The following is a 12500-nucleotide window of genomic DNA, read 5'->3' as shown; positions in this document are numbered from 1 at the left end:
CCCGTCATTGGCTTGTCTTATTTGCATGTCCCGCCTTTACAACAAACCTTGCATGTTTTCATTGGCTTGTTCTATTACATTCTGGTCCGTGATTGGCTGAATTCCCCAGCGCGAAGTTTAGAGTTGAAGTTTACTGTCGTCTCTCCCGCTCTAGACACTCTACTTTTCACGGCTCACAGTAAAAGTTCCTCATATCTAAACAACACGTAAGTTATGTTTTTTGTCTGTGGTCGGACAACTTTAGCAGTGATGTAAATGCTGTAGCGAAATTCGAAGTGTAAATATACGAACTTTATGTTTAAAGTGTAACCGCGAATGCATTGAAATGAATGGGCACAGATTGTGTAGCCTCCTAACGAAAGCTCTCACGTTTGGAAAAATGCATGATATTAAAATCTGAAAACGTAGTTATCTTCGTAAGACCCTTGGATAGCTGTGATATAAATGTTGTAGCGAAATTCGAAGCGTAAATATACAAATTGTATGTTTAAAGTGGAACTGCGATCGTTTCCCATAGGAATGAATGGAAAACACAGTCTCCTAACGAGACCTCTCAAAATCGGAATAATGCATAATATTAAAATCTGAAAACGTAGTTATCTTCGTAAGACCCTTGGGTGGCTGTGATGTAAACGCTGTAGCGAAATTCGAAGCGTAAATATACAAACTTTATGTTTAAAGTGTAACTGCGATTTCCATAAGAATGCATTGAAATGAATGGGCACAGATTGTGTAGCCTCCTAAAGAGGCCTCTCACGTTCGAAATAATGCATCAAATTAAAATCTGAAAACGTAGTTATCTTCGTAAGACCCTTGGGTAGCTGTGATATAAATGCTGTAGCGAAATTCGAAGCGTAAATATACAAATTTGATGTTTGAAGTGTAACTGTTATTTCCATAAGAATGCATTGAGATGAATGGGCACAGATTGTGTAGCCTCCTAACGAAAGCTCTCGCGTTTGGAAAAATGCATAAGATTAAAATCTGAAAACGTAGTTATCTTCGTAAGACCCTTGGGTAGCTGTGATATAAATGCTGTAGCGATATTCAAAGCGTAAATATACAAACTTTATGTTTAAAGTGTAACCGCCATCGTTTCCCATAGGAATGAATGGAAAACACAGTCTCCTAACGAGACCTCTCAAATTCGGAATAATGCATAATATTAAAATCTGAAAACGTAGTTATCTTCGTAAGACCCTTGGGTGGCTGTGATGTAAATGCTGTAGCGAAATTCGAAGCGTAAATATACAAACTTTATGTTTAAAGTGTAACTGCGATTTCCATAAGAATGCATTGAAATGAATGGGCACAGATTGTGTAGCCTCCTAAAGAGGCCTCTCACGTTCGAAATAATGCATCAAATTAAAATCTGAAAACGTAGTTATCTTCGTAAGACCCTTGGGTAGCTGTGATATAAATGCTGTAGCGATATTCGAAGCGTAAATATACAAACTTTATGTTTAAAGTGTAACCGCCATCGTTTCCCATAGGAATTAATGGAAAACACAGTCTCCTAAAGAGGCCTCTCACGTTCGAAATAATGCATCAAATTAAAATCTGAAAACGTAGGTATCTTTGCAAGACCCTTGGGTTGCTGTGATATAAATAATGTACTGAAATTTGAAGTGTAAATCGGTGTATTTTGTGTTTAAAGCGCAACCGCTCTGTCCCATTGTGTGTTAAGTGGTCCCCTCTTCCAGTCTCTCCTCCTCTCAGCAACCACTTCAGTATGTATAGTTTTCTTATAAAAACAATTGCCTTTAATAAAAATAAACATTAGTTGCTTAAATACTGTCTGTTTTTGTGAAGGACAAAAATCACCATAAAAGCTGGTTGAAATAAAGCCATGCTTTAATAAACAATTAATAAATGAACACACTATAAAAGCTGGTTGAAATAAAGCCATGCTTTAATAAACAACAAACAAATGAACATTTATTACAATTACAGATAGACAATTGGCATAAAAAGCATGTTCATAAAAGCTCTGATGGGAGAAATCAACACTGGCCCTTTAACCGGTCGTCTGTGTACCCTTTGATTGACACGTGTGTCTTATTTGTCTCATTTGTATGGCTGCAAACGGCCTTGCGTCCCATTTTTCACTACATTTATTCGGGATAAATACTTAGAGGGCATCGTTTAATCCAATTTTAGGCAGGGCTGTGGGGCTAGGTCTAGGAAAACGGTAGGCAGGCGGCCGTGCGCTCCCGCGCACGGGACGGTGGCATTCGCCGCCGTCGGGGCCAACATCGCAGAACCGTAAGTTTCCTTTGAGCAGGGGCCATGCTAATCTTCTCTGTATCGATCCAATTTTAGTAGGTGTGCTGCCGTAGCGAGCACATCCTAGAAGCTTCTCACCTCAGCATATAACCCCCCACCTCAGCCCAAGCGCTGACTGCCAGGGTGGGTGGTGCAGGCAAGAAAACCCTCTTCAATCCTTCCAAGTGTCCCAGGAAAGGGTAACTAAGGTAAACCAGTTGACAAACTTTACATGGACAGCAAGGCAGAGTGCTTCAAAAACTGAAAATTGACATTTAAAGTCATAAGTTTTGCATAAGGAATGTCCAGGTGGAAATAAGGGGCGGGGCCTTGGTCCCCAGGCAGACGGGAGTGGGTGGTCTCTAGGCCTCTCTAGGCCTAACACCAACCCCACTCCAGGGTCCTGCCTGCTTCCAGTTCCACAACCCTAAAATGTACATTTACATTTACATGTTCCCAATTCCCTTCCTGTTCCCCAATTAAGGTTGAGATTTTCCCCTTTGACCCCTCACTCTTTTGCCTTTGCAATTTAATTTTTTCCTCATTATTTGATTTTTCTACACTGTTATTACTTTGTTATTACACTGTTATTACTTTGTTATTACACTGTTACTATTATGTTATTACACTGGTTTTTACTATGTTTGGTTGATCTTTTAGCACTTTAAGCACAATAAATAACATCTTCCCCTCACTTTACCCTAAATGTTGAAGCACCTGAAGACAAGCAGCCTAAGCCCTGAAGTGGAAGCTTCAGGAAGGTGGAGCAGAGAGTCCTGTGAACGCACAGGGTCTTCCTCGTTAGTATAGTGGTGAGTATCCCCGCCTGTCACGCGGGAGACCGGGGTTCGATTCCCCGACGGGGAGATGCTTCAGCCTTTTGGCTTAAACCCTGACCTTTATGTTGGAATGGCAGCAGGAAAAGTCTAGAGATGCATTGGCCGGGAATCGAACCCGGGCCTCCCGCGTGGCAGGCGAGAATTCTACCACTGAACCACCAATGCTTGCACTGCCTGATGGAGGGCTGCTCACAGGTTTTCCAGAGGTGGCAATTGCAGTGTGAGAATAAGAGCACCTGCCAGGTGCAGTGAAGTTTGTGGCAGCGAGTAACCGAAAAGCCGTAAAACGCTGCTGCCAAGGCCAAGCGGAGGTTCCACCGAGATTTGAACTCGGATCGCTGGATTCAAAGTCCAGAGTGCTAACCATTACACCATGGAACCGAGGGTGAGGGGCCATCAGGTACAGTAAACCCAACCCACGTAGAGCCCCTTGTCCTCCTGGATTTAACTTTCACTGAAATGTGAAGGAGGCACATTGCTGACGGTGGATGTCTATTCAGCAACCCTAGGCCTCGTTCGATACCCACTCTATGGTCCTGCCTGCTTTGGGTTCCTCAGCCCTAGCCCCAACCCTAAGCCTCTTTGCCTGGTTTGTCATTAGAAGGCAGAAAGGTAGATGAGGGGGGACCTTGACCATGTTTTCAGTGACCTTAGGCCTAATTTTAGGGTCCTGTCTGCTTTCGGACCCACAACCCTAACCCTTAACCAAACCCTAACCAAAATATGGAACGCTTCACGAATTTGCGTGTCATCCTTGCGCTTCCGGGATCGGCTTATGCTCTTTACCTGTGTCTTATCTGTGTCTCATTTGTCTGGCCCGTCATTGGCTTGTCTTATTTGCATGTCCCGCCTTTACAACAAACCTTGCATGTTTTCATTGGCTTGTTCTATTACATTCTGGTCCGTGATTGGCTGAATTCCCCAGCGCGAAGTTTAGAGTTGAAGTTTACTGTCGTCTCTCCCGCTCTAGACACTCTACTTTTCACGGCTCACAGTAAAAGTTCCTCATATCTAAACAACACGTAAGTTATGTTTTTTGTCTGTGGTCGGACAACTTTAGCAGTGATGTAAATGCTGTAGCGAAATTCGAAGTGTAAATATACGAACTTTATGTTTAAAGTGTAACCGCGAATGCATTGAAATGAATGGGCACAGATTGTGTAGCCTCCTAACGAAAGCTCTCGCGTTTGGAAAAATGCATAAGATTAAAATCTGAAAACGTAGTTATCTTCGTAAGACCCTTGGGTAGCTGTGATATAAATGCTGTAGCGATATTCAAAGCGTAAATATACAAACTTTATGTTTAAAGTGTAACCGCCATCGTTTCCCATAGGAATGAATGGAAAACACAGTCTCCTAACGAGACCTCTCAAATTCGGAATAATGCATAATATTAAAATCTGAAAACGTAGTTATCTTCGTAAGACCCTTGGGTGGCTGTGATGTAAATGCTGTAGCGAAATTCGAAGCGTAAATATACAAACTTTATGTTTAAAGTGTAACTGCGATTTCCATAAGAATGCATTGAAATGAATGGGCACAGATTGTGTAGCCTCCTAAAGAGGCCTCTCACGTTCGAAATAATGCATCAAATTAAAATCTGAAAACGTAGTTATCTTCGTAAGACCCTTGGGTAGCTGTGATATAAATGCTGTAGCGATATTCGAAGCGTAAATATACAAACTTTATGTTTAAAGTGTAACCGCCATCGTTTCCCATAGGAATTAATGGAAAACACAGTCTCCTAAAGAGGCCTCTCACGTTCGAAATAATGCATCAAATTAAAATCTGAAAACGTAGGTATCTTTGCAAGACCCTTGGGTTGCTGTGATATAAATAATGTACTGAAATTTGAAGTGTAAATCGGTGTATTTTGTGTTTAAAGCGCAACCGCTCTGTCCCATTGTGTGTTAAGTGGTCCCCTCTTCCAGTCTCTCCTCCTCTCAGCAACCACTTCAGTATGTATAGTTTTCTTATAAAAACAATTGCCTTTAATAAAAATAAACATTAGTTGCTTAAATACTGTCTGTTTTTGTGAAGGACAAAAATCACCATAAAAGCTGGTTGAAATAAAGCCATGCTTTAATAAACAATTAATAAATGAACACACTATAAAAGCTGGTTGAAATAAAGCCATGCTTTAATAAACAACAAACAAATGAACATTTATTACAATTACAGATAGACAATTGGCATAAAAAGCATGTTCATAAAAGCTCTGATGGGAGAAATCAACACTGGCCCTTTAACCGGTCGTCTGTGTACCCTTTGATTGACACGTGTGTCTTATTTGTCTCATTTGTATGGCTGCAAACGGCCTTGCGTCCCATTTTTCACTACATTTATTCGGGATAAATACTTAGAGGGCATCGTTTAATCCAATTTTAGGCAGGGCTGTGGGGCTAGGTCTAGGAAAACGGTAGGCAGGCGGCCGTGCGCTCCCGCGCACGGGACGGTGGCATTCGCCGCCGTCGGGGCCAACATCGCAGAACCGTAAGTTTCCTTTGCGCTACAGCATTTACATCACGCTCCTTACCTGTGTCTTATCTGTGTCTCATTTGTCTGGCCCGTCATTGGCTTGTCTTATTTGCATGTCCCGCCTTTACAACAAACCTTGCATGTTTTCATTGGCTTGTTCTATTACATTCTGGTCCGTGATTGGCTGAATTCCCCAGCGCGAAGTTTTGAGTTGAAGTTTACTGTCGTCTCTCCCGCTCTAGACACTCTACTTTTCACGGCTCACAGTAAAAGTTCCTCATATCTAAACAACACGTAAGTTATGTTTTTTGTCTGTGGTCGGACAACTTTAGCAGTGATGTAAATGCTGTAGCGAAATTCGAAGTGTAAATATACGAACTTTATGTTTAAAGTGTAACCGCGAATGCATTGAAATGAATGGGCACAGATTGTGTAGCCTCCTAACGAAAGCTCTCGCGTTTGGAAAAATGCATAAGATTAAAATCTGAAAACGTAGTTATCTTCGTAAGACCATTGGGTAGCTGTGATATAAATGCTGTAGCGATATTCAAAGCGTAAATATACAAACTTTATGTTTAAAGTGTAACCGCCATCGTTTCCCATAGGAATGAATGGAAAACACAGTCTCCTAACGAGACCTCTCAAATTCGGAATAATGCATAATATTAAAATCTGAAAACGTAGTTATCTTCGTAAGACCCTTGGGTGGCTGTGGTGTAAACGCTGTAGCGAAATTCGAAGCGTAAATATACAAACTTTATGTTTAAAGTGTAACTGCGATTTCCATAAGAATGCATTGAAATGAATGGGCACAGATTGTGTAGCCTCCTAAAGAGGCCTCTCACGTTCGAAATAATGCATCAAATTAAAATCTGAAAACGTAGTTATCTTCGTAAGACCCTTGGGTAGCTGTGATATAAATGCTGTAGCGAAATTCGAAGCGTAAATATACAAATTTGATGTTTGAAGTGTAACTGTTATTTCCATAAGAATGCATTGAGATGAATGGGCACAGATTGTGTAGCCTAGCCTCCTAACGAAAGCTCTCGCGTTTGGAAAAATGCATAAGATTAAAATCTGAAAACGTAGTTATCTTCGTAAGACCCTTGGGTAGCTGTGATATAAATGCTGTAGCGATATTCAAAGCGTAAATATACAAACTTTATGTTTAAAGTGTAACCGCCATCGTTTCCCATAGGAATGAATGGAAAACACAGTCTCCTAACGAGACCTCTCAAATTCGGAATAATGCATAATATTAAAATCTGAAAACGTAGTTATCTTCGTAAGACCCTTGGGTGGCTGTGATGTAAATGCTGTAGCGAAATTCGAAGCGTAAATATACAAACTTTATGTTTAAAGTGTAACTGCGATTTCCATAAGAATGCATTGAAATGAATGGGCAGGGATTGTGTAGCCTCCTAAAGAGGCCTCTCACGTTCGAAATAATGCATCAAATTAAAATCTGAAAACGTAGTTATCTTCGTAAGACCCGTGGGTAGCTGTGATATAAATGCTGTAGCGATATTCGAAGCGTAAATATACAAACTTTATGTTTAAAGTGTAACCGCCATCGTTTCCCATAGGAATTAATGGAAAACACAGTCTCCTAAAGAGGCCTCTCACGTTCGAAATAATGCATCAAATTAAAATCTGAAAACGTAGGTACTTTGCAAGACCCTTGGGTTGCTGTGATATAAATAATGTACTGAAATTTGAAGTGTAAATCGGTGTATTTTGTGTTTAAAGCGCAACCGCTCTGTCCCATTGTGTGTTAAGTGGTCCCCTCTTCCAGTCTCTCCTCCTCTCAGCAACCACTTCAGTATGTATAGTTTTCTTATAAAAACAATTGCCTTTAATAAAAATAAACATTAGTTGCTTAAATACTGTCTGTTTTTGTGAAGGACAAAAATCACCATAAAAGCTGGTTGAAATAAAGCCATGCTTTAATAAACAATTAATAAATGAACACACTATAAAAGCTGGTTGAAATAAAGCCATGCTTTAATAAACAACAAACAAATGAACATTTATTACAATTACAGATAGACAATTGGCATAAAAAGCATGTTCATAAAAGCTCTGATGGGAGAAATCAACACTGGCCCTTTAACCGGTCGTCTGTGTACCCTTTGATTGACACGTGTGTCTTATTTGTCTCATTTGTATGGCTGCAAACGGCCTTGCGTCCCATTTTTCACTACATTTATTCGGGATAAATACTTAGAGGGCATCGTTTAATCCAATTTTAGGCAGGGCTGTGGGGCTAGGTCTAGGAAAACGGTAGGCAGGCGGCCGTGCGCTCCCGCGCACGGGACGGTGGCATTCGCCGCCGTCGGGGCCAACATCGCAGAACCGTAAGTTTCCTTTGCGCAGGGGCCATGCTAATCTTCTCTGTATCGATCCAATTTTAGTAGGTGTGCTGCCGTAGCGAGCACATCCTAGAAGCTTCTCACCTCAGCATATAACCCCCCACCTCAGCCCAAGCGCTGACTGCCAGGGTGGGTGGTGCAGGCAAGAAAACCCTCTTCAATCCTTCCAAGTGTCCCAGGAAAGGGTAACTAAGGTAAACCAGTTGACAAACTTTACATGGACAGCAAGGCAGAGTGCTTCAAAAACTGAAAATTGACATTTAAAGTCATAAGTTTTGCATAAGGAATGTCCAGGTGGAAATAAGGGGCGGGGCCTTGGTCCCCAGGCAGACGGGAGTGGGTGGTCTCTAGGCCTCTCTAGGCCTAACACCAACCCCACTCCAGGGTCCTGCCTGCTTCCAGTTCCACAACCCTAAAATGTACATTTACATTTACATGTTCCCAATTCCCTTCCTGTTCCCCAATTAAGGTTGAGATTTTCCCCTTTGACCCCTCACTCTTTTGCCTTTGCAATTTAATTTTTTCCTCATTATTTGATTTTTCTACACTGTTATTACTTTGTTATTACACTGTTATTACTTTGTTATTACACTGTTATTACTTTGTTATTACACTGTTACTATTATGTTATTACACTGGTTTTTACTATGTTTGGTTGATCTTTTAGCACTTTAAGCACAATAAATAACATCTTCCCCTCACTTTACCCTAAATGTTGAAGCACCTGAAGACAAGCAGCCTAAGCCCTGAAGTGGAAGCTTCAGGAAGGTGGAGCAGAGAGTCCTGTGAACGCACAGGGTCTTCCTCGTTAGTATAGTGGTGAGTATCCCCGCCTGTCACGCGGGAGACCGGGGTTCGATTCCCCGACGGGGAGATGCTTCAGCCTTTTGGCTTAAACCCTGACCTTTATGTTGGAATGGCAGCAGGAAAAGTCTAGAGATGCATTGGCCGGGAATCGAACCCGGGCCTCCCGCGTGGCAGGCGAGAATTCTACCACTGAACCACCAATGCTTGCACTGCCTGATGGAGGGCTGCTCACAGGTTTTCCAGAGGTGGCAATTGCAGTGTGAGAATAAGAGCACCTGCCAGGTGCAGTGAAGTTTGTGGCAGCGAGTAACCGAAAAGCCGTAAAACGCTGCTGCCAAGGCCAAGCGGAGGTTCCACCGAGATTTGAACTCGGATCGCTGGATTCAAAGTCCAGAGTGCTAACCATTACACCATGGAACCGAGGGTGAGGGGCCATCAGGTACAGTAAACCCAACCCACGTAGAGCCCCTTGTCCTCCTGGATTTAACTTTCACTGAAATGTGAAGGAGGCACATTGCTGACGGTGGATGTCTATTCAGCAACCCTAGGCCTCGTTCGATACCCACTCTATGGTCCTGCCTGCTTTGGGTTCCTCAGCCCTAGCCCCAACCCTAAGCCTCTTTGCCTGGTTTGTCATTAGAAGGCAGAAAGGTAGATGAGGGGGGACCTTGACCATGTTTTCAGTGACCTTAGGCCTAATTTTAGGGTCCTGTCTGCTTTCGGACCCACAACCCTAACCCTTAACCAAACCCTAACCAAAATATGGAACGCTTCACGAATTTGCGTGTCATCCTTGCGCTTCCGGGATCGGCTTATGCTCTTTACCTGTGTCTTATCTGTGTCTCATTTGTCTGGCCCGTCATTGGCTTGTCTTATTTGCATGTCCCGCCTTTACAACAAACCTTGCATGTTTTCATTGGCTTGTTCTATTACATTCTGGTCCGTGATTGGCTGAATTCCCCAGCGCGAAGTTTAGAGTTGAAGTTTACTGTCGTCTCTCCCGCTCTAGACACTCTACTTTTCACGGCTCACAGTAAAAGTTCCTCATATCTAAACAACACGTAAGTTATGTTTTTTGTCTGTGGTCGGACAACTTTAGCAGTGATGTAAATGCTGTAGCGAAATTCGAAGTGTAAATATACGAACTTTATGTTTAAAGTGTAACCGCGAATGCATTGAAATGAATGGGCACAGATTGTGTAGCCTCCTAACGAAAGCTCTCACGTTTGGAAAAATGCATGATATTAAAATCTGAAAACGTAGTTATCTTCGTAAGACCCTTGGATAGCTGTGATATAAATGTTGTAGCGAAATTCGAAGCGTAAATATACAAATTGTATGTTTAAAGTGGAACTGCGATCGTTTCCCATAGGAATGAATGGAAAACACAGTCTCCTAACGAGACCTCTCAAAATCGGAATAATGCATAATATTAAAATCTGAAAACGTAGTTATCTTCGTAAGACCCTTGGGTGGCTGTGATGTAAACGCTGTAGCGAAATTCGAAGCGTAAATATACAAACTTTATGTTTAAAGTGTAACTGCGATTTCCATAAGAATGCATTGAAATGAATGGGCACAGATTGTGTAGCCTCCTAAAGAGGCCTCTCACGTTCGAAATAATGCATCAAATTAAAATCTGAAAACGTAGTTATCTTCGTAAGACCCTTGGGTAGCTGTGATATAAATGCTGTAGCGAAATTCGAAGCGTAAATATACAAATTTGATGTTTGAAGTGTAACTGTTATTTCCATAAGAATGCATTGAGATGAATGGGCACAGATTGTGTAGCCTCCTAACGAAAGCTCTCGCGTTTGGAAAAATGCATAAGATTAAAATCTGAAAACGTAGTTATCTTCGTAAGACCCTTGGGTAGCTGTGATATAAATGCTGTAGCGATATTCAAAGCGTAAATATACAAACTTTATGTTTAAAGTGTAACCGCCATCGTTTCCCATAGGAATGAATGGAAAACACAGTCTCCTAACGAGACCTCTCAAATTCGGAATAATGCATAATATTAAAATCTGAAAACGTAGTTATCTTCGTAAGACCCTTGGGTGGCTGTGATGTAAATGCTGTAGCGAAATTCGAAGCGTAAATATACAAACTTTATGTTTAAAGTGTAACTGCGATTTCCATAAGAATGCATTGAAATGAATGGGCACAGATTGTGTAGCCTCCTAAAGAGGCCTCTCACGTTCGAAATAATGCATCAAATTAAAATCTGAAAACGTAGTTATCTTCGTAAGACCCTTGGGTAGCTGTGATATAAATGCTGTAGCGATATTCGAAGCGTAAATATACAAACTTTATGTTTAAAGTGTAACCGCCATCGTTTCCCATAGGAATTAATGGAAAACACAGTCTCCTAAAGAGGCCTCTCACGTTCGAAATAATGCATCAAATTAAAATCTGAAAACGTAGGTATCTTTGCAAGACCCTTGGGTTGCTGTGATATAAATAATGTACTGAAATTTGAAGTGTAAATCGGTGTATTTTGTGTTTAAAGCGCAACCGCTCTGTCCCATTGTGTGTTAAGTGGTCCCCTCTTCCAGTCTCTCCTCCTCTCAGCAACCACTTCAGTATGTATAGTTTTCTTATAAAAACAATTGCCTTTAATAAAAATAAACATTAGTTGCTTAAATACTGTCTGTTTTTGTGAAGGACAAAAATCACCATAAAAGCTGGTTGAAATAAAGCCATGCTTTAATAAACAATTAATAAATGAACACACTATAAAAGCTGGTTGAAATAAAGCCATGCTTTAATAAACAACAAACAAATGAACATTTATTACAATTACAGATAGACAATTGGCATAAAAAGCATGTTCATAAAAGCTCTGATGGGAGAAATCAACACTGGCCCTTTAACCGGTCGTCTGTGTACCCTTTGATTGACACGTGTGTCTTATTTGTCTCATTTGTATGGCTGCAAACGGCCTTGCGTCCCATTTTTCACTACATTTATTCGGGATAAATACTTAGAGGGCATCGTTTAATCCAATTTTAGGCAGGGCTGTGGGGCTAGGTCTAGGAAAACGGTAGGCAGGCGGCCGTGCGCTCCCGCGCACGGGACGGTGGCATTCGCCGCCGTCGGGGCCAACATCGCAGAACCGTAAGTTTCCTTTGAGCAGGGGCCATGCTAATCTTCTCTGTATCGATCCAATTTTAGTAGGTGTGCTGCCGTAGCGAGCACATCCTAGAAGCTTCTCACCTCAGCATATAACCCCCCACCTCAGCCCAAGCGCTGACTGCCAGGGTGGGTGGTGCAGGCAAGAAAACCCTCTTCAATCCTTCCAAGTGTCCCAGGAAAGGGTAACTAAGGTAAACCAGTTGACAAACTTTACATGGACAGCAAGGCAGAGTGCTTCAAAAACTGAAAATTGACATTTAAAGTCATAAGTTTTGCATAAGGAATGTCCAGGTGGAAATAAGGGGCGGGGCCTTGGTCCCCAGGCAGACGGGAGTGGGTGGTCTCTAGGCCTCTCTAGGCCTAACACCAACCCCACTCCAGGGTCCTGCCTGCTTCCAGTTCCACAACCCTAAAATGTACATTTACATTTACATGTTCCCAATTCCCTTCCTGTTCCCCAATTAAGGTTGAGATTTTCCCCTTTGACCCCTCACTCTTTTGCCTTTGCAATTTAATTTTTTCCTCATTATTTGATTTTTCTACACTGTTATTACTTTGTTATTACACTGTTATTACTTTGTTATTACACTGTTACTATTAT

The 12500-nt window shown here is 41.7% G+C and overlaps 6 non-coding genes and 3 pseudogenes across 6 annotated transcripts; 2 read left to right on the top strand and 7 right to left on the bottom strand.

The window, feature by feature from the left end:
• Positions 1 to 2272: 2272 nt before the first annotated feature.
• Positions 2273 to 2346, bottom strand: LOC143128288 (U6 spliceosomal RNA; annotated as a pseudogene).
• Positions 2347 to 3060: 714 nt separating this feature from the next.
• Positions 3061 to 3132, top strand: trnad-guc (transfer RNA aspartic acid (anticodon GUC)). The gene has a single exon. It is a non-coding gene; the product is annotated as a tRNA-Asp (tRNA).
• Positions 3133 to 3198: 66 nt separating this feature from the next.
• On the bottom strand, positions 3199 to 3269 carry trnag-gcc (transfer RNA glycine (anticodon GCC)). Its single transcript has one exon. It is a non-coding gene; the product is annotated as a tRNA-Gly (tRNA).
• Positions 3270 to 3413: 144 nt separating this feature from the next.
• Positions 3414 to 3485, bottom strand: trnaq-uug (transfer RNA glutamine (anticodon UUG)). Its single transcript has one exon. It is a non-coding gene; the product is annotated as a tRNA-Gln (tRNA).
• Positions 3486 to 7946: 4461 nt separating this feature from the next.
• LOC143128278 (U6 spliceosomal RNA) lies at positions 7947 to 8020 on the bottom strand (annotated as a pseudogene).
• Positions 8021 to 8756: 736 nt separating this feature from the next.
• trnad-guc (transfer RNA aspartic acid (anticodon GUC)) lies at positions 8757 to 8828 on the top strand. The gene has a single exon. It is a non-coding gene; the product is annotated as a tRNA-Asp (tRNA).
• Positions 8829 to 8894: 66 nt separating this feature from the next.
• Positions 8895 to 8965, bottom strand: trnag-gcc (transfer RNA glycine (anticodon GCC)). The gene has a single exon. It is a non-coding gene; the product is annotated as a tRNA-Gly (tRNA).
• A 144-nt stretch (positions 8966 to 9109) lies between these two features.
• trnaq-uug (transfer RNA glutamine (anticodon UUG)) lies at positions 9110 to 9181 on the bottom strand. Its single transcript has one exon. It is a non-coding gene; the product is annotated as a tRNA-Gln (tRNA).
• A 2707-nt stretch (positions 9182 to 11888) lies between these two features.
• Positions 11889 to 11962, bottom strand: LOC143128287 (U6 spliceosomal RNA; annotated as a pseudogene).
• Positions 11963 to 12500: the final 538 nt, after the last annotated feature.

This window comes from Alosa pseudoharengus, unplaced genomic scaffold, assembly GCF_046254945.1.
Source record: "Alosa pseudoharengus isolate Yale_2024_CS ecotype anadromous, Long Island Sound unplaced genomic scaffold, YU_APseudo_1.1 YU_APseudo_1.1_scf_17, whole genome shotgun sequence".
Taxonomy (NCBI): Eukaryota; Metazoa; Chordata; class Actinopteri; order Clupeiformes; family Clupeidae; genus Alosa; species Alosa pseudoharengus.
The sequence above is the reverse complement of the archived record's forward strand: the minus strand, read 5'-3'. Positions and strand labels throughout refer to the sequence as shown.